The sequence below is a fragment of the Cryptomeria japonica genome, chromosome 5 (genome assembly GCF_030272615.1).
Source record: "Cryptomeria japonica chromosome 5, Sugi_1.0, whole genome shotgun sequence".
Lineage (NCBI taxonomy): Eukaryota > Viridiplantae > Streptophyta > Pinopsida > Cupressales > Cupressaceae > Cryptomeria > Cryptomeria japonica.
The window spans coordinates 256600201-256607779 of record NC_081409.1 but is presented as its reverse complement, the minus strand read 5'-3'; positions in this window follow the sequence as shown (position 1 = coordinate 256607779).

The following is a 7579-nucleotide window of genomic DNA, read 5'->3' as shown; positions in this document are numbered from 1 at the left end:
TCATTGCACCTCACTTATATATATGAGGTTGCTTATTGTAACTTTTATCTTTAATCTTATGCAACAAAACTCTATTGAAGTGAAGAGCAAAGTGAAACTTTGAGTTCATATTATTATTTTGCAAATTTGATCAAATAAGGAGACACCTTTGGCATTCAGACTTTGTGTTGGATTCATTGTGATTTATGGTGAGAGTGTTCTTACGTCATTCTTGTGATAAAATCTTATTATGATCAAATAAAAGCATTGTGTTGAGAAAATAGTAAAGAGTAGAATAAGTGTTGGTTTGCAAACTTTGTGTTACATTTCAACTCCTCTTAAATAGAACTAGTAATTAGCAAAAGTAACAATTTGAAGACTTTGAGCTTCATCTTGTCATTCTGAGAAAAAGTTAGCTGAATTGTAATAAGATAGTATTTCAAAGACTTTGTGTTTTGCTTTGTTATCTTGATAAGGAGGTGGTGATTTGAAGACTTTGGGCTTCACTTTATTATTTTCAACAAAGGATCATCAAAATTGTAATAGGATATCAAGATAGAGACTTTGTGCTTTTATTTATTATCTTAGTATACACCATGGGTTACAAAAGTTATTTGAAAGTTGATAGGAATATCGTGATTACAAGACTTTGAGCTTGAACACTATTTTCTTGTCCCAGAGAAGCAACGGAGGACTTTGTACCTTTATATAAATTGTGTTTCTCTTATTTGTATTTTTAACTCGCATACTTTATGTTATTTATTTGTAACTTTGAAGTTATATAAATCAATACTACTTTGCATTGTAAATTATAACCTGAAAAAAGAGGAGAGAATAACATGTATTCTAAAGAGAGAATAGGATGATGTACTGCCCAAGTTTAGAATAGGATTCATAGTTAAATTTGTGTTCCAAATAGAGAAGGTAGTAAGCAAAGGGAGAGCCTTCCCTTACATTTAGGAGAGATTCAATCTCACACACTATGGCTGAAACCATAATTTTGTAAACTTCCCCAATTTACAAAATTTTCACCCAACATAAGTATTCTTCTGAATATTTTTATTTCAAGGATAAAAGAGTGAAGCATAGGACAATATCATTTACAAATTCACATCTTATGTACCTATCTCATTTATTTACAATAGAAATATCATATATATTTTACTCCCTTAGGTCGAAGCTCAAGCTTCATTGAAGTGCTTTTGACATAAAAATGAAGAGATAGGGATTGATTTAATCTATCATGTCCCTTTTACAAAATAAAAAAATAAAATAAAGCACTATCTATCCATTATAACGTCAAATTTTGGGGATCAAGGGTGTTCGTTGATGTATGCCAAAGTGTTGTCGATCAGCAAGGATTAGAGTTGTCACTTGACACATACAAAAGAGTCATCAAAGGTTAAGCATCAAATCTTCTTCTTGGCATATGCCAAGAGTGTCAAAGGTCTAGGATCGAGCATGTTACATGCCTCATGTCAAAAAATCATTAAGCATCGGGGGCCAAGGGTACCTCCCAATATATGCCTATTATTATGAGGATCCGATTACTATTGAGAGGGGGGGTGGGGGTGCGGGGGTAAATCAATAGTAAAACAATTCTGCAATGTTCAAAAACATGTACTGGTAACAACTCAAACAATCTGCAAAACTGATTTACCAAACCATTCACTCAAGTGTTCATCATTATGAAAACAATGTAAAGATATCAAATGCACAAATCAACAATGCAACCACCATATGAACATAGAGATTTTTCACATGGAAACCCTATTGGAATCTAAAAACACTGAGAGGGGGGGTGAATCAGTGTTCTCCCAGATTGATTAATTTTAATCTTATTAGCATAACAACTTAGTAACCAATATGCATAAAAGTAGATAACAATAAGTAATAATCCAACCACAAAGATGAACACCATAACACAGAGATTTATACGTGGAAAACCTCAATGAGAAAAAACCATGGTGGGATTGGAGACCCAAAATATCTATCCACTGATTAGATGAATAAATATTACTTATACGGGGCCTGCACATGCAGGAAGGCCAATAGCCTAGAGCTCACTACTCATCACAAAAGAAGCCTCATTGACTACAAAAGATCTTCGAACTACAATCTGGAATGAAGAGTGAACTGCAAGAATAGCATCTCATATGCCTAAGCACGCTTTCGGTTAAGCTCAATATCGAAGGTCTTAAACCTCTTGTACAAACCCAATTCGATCACCTATGATCGACCAAAACCTCTCCATATGATTACAACTTTATTCGCACACAGATAATCCCATAACCCACGACCAATAACCATGATCTACAAAAGAGATCTTACATCATATTTATACCAACCCAAGACCTAAACAATTAGGTTGACAACCTAAAAGATAATACAATAAATCCATTACATAAACCCACAAACCAATGATAATCCAAGTCCGCCTAAGACCGAAACAACATTAACCAAACAATAAATCCAACTGGTAACGCATTTGAAGCATCCACTAACATGTTACATAAAGCGATCCATAACCTAACAGAATAATACAGAATAGCATTAGGTCTGGTGCTAAATGTAACACCACCGATCAACTGGAATATGAACATGATAGCCATCAACATCTTGAGAACCTTCTAGAAGTCCCACCAACACCACTTATCAAATCCATCAAAAGATCTTCAACGAATCTCTGTGGGTAAAACCCTTGCCGGTAACCAAAAGGCTTACTAGAACATATGATAGCTTCTAGATCACCAAATCCCAAACCAACTGAATGTAACACACATATCAATGACTGAACCAAACCAATTTCAACAAACTGAACATACCGGAGAATACCGGAGATCATCTCCAGATCAATATCACAATCCAACCACTCTACCAAAACTCGGTAGACAACCAAACAAGCTAGTGTTGACATCAATGCAACACATAATAAATTCCTCCAAATTACCAACAATCTCCCCTTTGGCATTGATGGAAACACTAGATGTGAAAAACATCCAAGTCCCAAAAAATGCCAAACAAGTTTCCCGCAATGGAAGACATCCAACAAATAAAATATCAATGAAGTTTTGAACCAAAATAACCAAACATAGACCAAACTCCCCTTGCGATTGATATCTCTGTTAAGCTTTTTTTTCACACACACACACACACACACACACACACACACACACACACACACACACACACACACACACACACATATATATATATATCTCCCCCTTTGACATCAATGCCAGAAATGTGACATAAACATCAAAGAAAAACCATAGATCCTGTGAACCACACAGCTGACTACTCCCCTGAGTAGTAGCACCAACTCATCAATCCGGAATGAATAATAGTTATGATAATGAATACTAGACTAATACCAATCAGTCACTCACATCTCAATCTGAGGGGCAGAGACCCCCAATCTATCTCTAAAGTACTCAAATGATTCCTTGGGCAAAGGTTTAGTGAAGATATCTACAATTTTCTCTTTAGTGTTCACATAAACCAATTTGACTTCATTTTCTTCATCCATAGAACTTGTGTATAGCTAGTAGTAGCAACAACATACTCAGCTTCAAGAGTAGATAAAGAAGTACATGACTGTTTCTTCTTGATCCATGAAACAAGTTTTTTTCCAAGAAAGAAAGCTTCATCAGATGTGCTTTTCTGGTTACCTATATCTCCAGCCCAATCTACATATGTATATGCACATAGTGTAAAGTCATCATAAACCATAAACAATAACCGAAAATCCTTGCTACCGGAGCAAAAGATTCATCATAATCAATTCCTTCCTTCTAAGAATATCCTTCACAGATGAATCTAGCCTTGTTCCTCACAACTTGTCCATCTACATTCAATTTATCCCTAAAAACCCATTTAGTTCCAATAACATTCTTATTGTTCTTTTCTATCTGATCCAATTCCTCTTTCATAGCTTTCATCCAACATTCATCCTTATATGCTTCAACTACTGATGTCGGTTCAATTTGAGAAATTAAGCATACCTCTTCAGCTGCCAACCTTCTCCTTGTCATCACTCCTTTTCTGTAATGCCCGCCAAAATACCCCAAAGAAATATATCTAAAAACATGCTAATTTAATTTATTTTTTTTAAACAATACAGCACATAACATCACTTAAACAATGCAGTGAGCACACAACAACATTTAAGTGTTATGAACATAGAATAATTCACTCAAGCTATTCAAACAATTACGCAAGCGGAATACAATAAATCATTACTACCAACTCCCTAGGGTATCTCAACTCCATTACTTAATCTACCTGCATAAGCAATAAACATTTACTTTCATTTGGATCAATACCTCATAATCTTAGTCATTACACACACATAGGTGCATCATAGCAATACCTAACACTCATGATATGCAATCTACTTAATCTTTCATTTAACATGAGATTCTATCTTTCAATGCACATCTATTTCCCTTTTCACTTAGATTAATTTTATATGCCAAGTCCAAATGTTCCTATTATGTTTAGCCAACCTTCGACTATGGACATCACCATCCATATATCAAGATTAACCCTTTCATTGCATTAACATAATTTCAATTTACAATTAACTCCTACATAGTCACTTATAATTCTATGCTCCTAGCATACTTATTACTTCATCATGATTCCAGAAGCACATAATGCAATACTCACAAAGTATCCTTAATCATTTGACTCATAGCTCGTTTAATACTCATAAAATATCTTACACTGTATCAATTAATCAACAATCATCTCATTACAAATTAGGTAACTACATGAATTCATCTCAACACAAACTATGATACAATATCCTAATTCCATAACCACTAATAGCATCCACCAAATGGAGATATAATTCTTAAACTATAACACATGATACATTCTAATCCTTTCCTAAAAGACAAGAACTCATTTAATCGTCTTCCCATACACTTACTAGTAATTTCCATTAATAAGATTAGCAATTCATTCACTAAGAAGATCCATACAATATTTCATAAGGAACCTTCAATTACATCCCAAGCATTATAGGATTTCGATTCAATCATTAGATCACTCTCTATGAAGTATGATAATATAATTTCAAATTATTTAATCACAACTCATAAACATGTCCTAAAATATCTCCCAAAATTACTCAAGCTCATACATCCTATCAAGACATAACATTTCTTCTACTTAAATCATTAGTTAAAGACATCATTTCAGATCTAATACCATTGTCATAACATTTACACCATTTTCTTTTAACATGGCTTATCAAGAACATGAAATATATCATTTCATTTTAAACAACAATACTTATCCACATCTCATGCATCCATTTCATTTAATATAAATATGTTGCAATACAACTCAAGGTTCATCATTACAATCACATACCATAACCAAAAGATATTACTATAACTAGAACAACATAATCATTTCTCATAAACATGATCTCTTTTACAACCATTACATAAGAATTTCATTACATAAGTCACATCATCATTTACATTCTTGTTGTAATTATTATCCATGAATAATCTAAGAAGCATCCTCATCCACGCAAGAAGAATACAAAGACAGGAACATCCCAATGCTTTAAAAGCACCAACCACCTGACCATGTGGAACCAAAGGAACCACTCCCCATGCTAGGAGATGACACAAGGTCTCAACACACACTCTACATCCAGGCTGACACTCAAAACCAAAGAGACTAACCAACAAGGACTCTCAAGAAAGAACTCACACAGAGCCACAAGAATAAACTCCAGGAAGCGTAAAACTCATCAGGACACAAATGCATCCAATAAGCATAATCATAAATCATAAAGGGGAAACACATGTAGGAGTGGAGTGTCATCACATGCCATCCTCATAACACAATAGCATAATAACACAAGGCACTAGCCTGATGGACATGTGGAGCCATCTCAACCTATAAGAGACCAAAGGAGATTAGCTTACCGTCTTTACGGCCTTCTCATGCTTATCCTAAAACATCCTCCCTAGGACATAAGTCATGAGGCTCAAAACTATTCATTATCTTGTTTAAATGAGTTATAATTTTCCCATCCCAATAAATTCATTATCAATGTTATCACTTGTTTACAAATCATGGAAAACTCCAATGTGCCCTAGTGGTCTAGACTTCATGCATCCTTATAACGAACCTCATGCCAGCCTATCTCTCGTGACCTCGGTCATCACAAGGAAGCCCACTCCTCCTAACATGGCCCAACAACACATTACAAGAGGCTCTACCAACATAAATACATTAAAATAATACTCAATGCGGCCAATAACTTCCACACATACTCTCACAACATATGCAAGGCTACAACAACATCAATATAACAAAATGAGCCACTTAGCTAGCAATAAACAAAGGCATATCAAGCCATTAAATTTGTTGTCATTAATGAAAGTGAAACCACAGCAAGGCCAACTCACTTGCTGCCCCAAAACAGCAACACTTCCAACTCACCAACCATAGCACATCAATATGGATAAAAACACAATTCTTTCCCCAATAACATAGGAAGGTAAATATGCTTGAAACCAACAAAATACATCAAATAAAATCAGATATAAAACTATAAATCATCAACACCCTCAACAATGCCTCTGGTACAAGAATTAATCTGGAAAGTACCACACAATCAAGCAACTAGCAAATGAAGGCATATTTATCAAAAATCAAAAAAACAAAACAAAACCAAGCAAAACCATGCTCCAATCAAAATATTTCAAAAATATTATATTCCATACCTACCTTCCCAAAGTTCAAGAAAATAAAATATATTTTCTACCTACCATAAACTTTCAGCCAATCAATTTCAAGGGTAGGTAAAATAAATTAAACCATTGACCTGGGGTGAAAATAACTTTTAAATAAAAGAATACAAATTACCCCCTTTTAAGTTACTTAATGGGTAAAATAATAGTACCCAATAAATAAAATTCACTTCAACATTAAATAAATAATAAACACTTGAAGGCCAATATTAAATCAAAACTCCATGCACGACACAGACTAAAAAGACACAAAAGGCTTTCAACAAACCCAGAAATACAAATATTTCCCACAAACTATAGAATAAAATCTTAAAACAAATTTATGCCTTCATATATTTCCTTCCTCACTATACAAATTTTAGATTCATTTCTCCAAACTCGCACATTCAATCTACAGACACGGAGCATACAGGAAAACTGTAAAATAAAATTTAAAAAGGTAGAATACATCTCCAACCTACAACCCGTGTTATGGAAGAAGCTGAAGAAGAGATTCCACCAGCCAAACCAAATCCAACCCAAGCTCCAACCAAAATCCAAGAGAGAAGAAAACCAAAACCAAGAAGAAAACTTGCTGGAGAAAATTTTCTAGAGAGGAACCAACCCACGAAAAATTCACAGAAAAGAAAATAAAAAGACAAACATTAACCAAAAACCCTAACCTCAATCTCAGTCAATCAAAATATTTCAATCTAAAAACCCTAACCTCAATCTCAGCCAATCAAAATATTCCAATCTATAATATAGTTTACCAACCCCACCATATAATATAATTTTACCTCCCTTTTTAAATTCAACCAATAAGAGAAGAGGGCAGG